This window comes from Rhagoletis pomonella, unplaced genomic scaffold, assembly GCF_013731165.1.
Source record: "Rhagoletis pomonella isolate Grant_MI unplaced genomic scaffold, Rhpom_1.0 Rhpom_scaffold_00009, whole genome shotgun sequence".
Classification (NCBI taxonomy): Eukaryota; Metazoa; Arthropoda; class Insecta; order Diptera; family Tephritidae; genus Rhagoletis; species Rhagoletis pomonella.
In genome coordinates this window covers 3270757-3271516 of record NW_023458563.1, presented here as the reverse complement: position 1 = coordinate 3271516, position 760 = coordinate 3270757, and positions in this window count along the sequence as shown.

Genomic DNA, 760 nt, shown 5'->3' with positions numbered 1-760 from the left:
ACATTTATTTAAAACAACAAAATAAAAATTAAATTTTGTGTTAAAATTAAAAAAAATACCAATTCCGTATGCGCCTCGCAGACGTAGATTATACTTTTAGGGTTAACCATTTCAGTACAAAAATTCAACCACGGGTTCTAAAAAATTGTAAATATGTATACCGGCTAATTTTGGATCGTTCATTTTAAAAATCACATACAAAAATGTGTAATGCTTTGAGGTTTGCGGTCATTCAGTGTCCTTTTTAATGGTCAGTGATATCCTAGGTGTTTAAAAAAGAAAGGGATCTCAGCTATTTTTATTTTTTGCTTTCGTGAAATATATTTTAAAACTATGAATAATACCTAATAACTTTTCCGAATCTCAATTCCACGAAAATATGGTTAATATTTTTCAATAGATTATATTACTCACTATCGGTTTTTCTGCCGCTTTTTACTTTTTTGACAACCACCGTCAACTGCAACTGCAGCTTGCACTTTATTTTGATATATAGCTCAATTCTGTGGCTGCTACAGATCGGCCTAACTAAGTCGTATGACTGAGCAATTATATATAGATACTAAAGGCCTGAACTGCAAAACATAGCGACATGTAACACATCATGCAAGTGCCAGTTTATATCATGTCGCGTATACATGTTTGAAAGTGATATATGAAGATATTGTCGAATAAATTCAAATCAAATCATGCATCAAATTTATGCATGTCGACAAAAGGAACACATGCAACATATTCAGCATTATTATTTACATTGTAT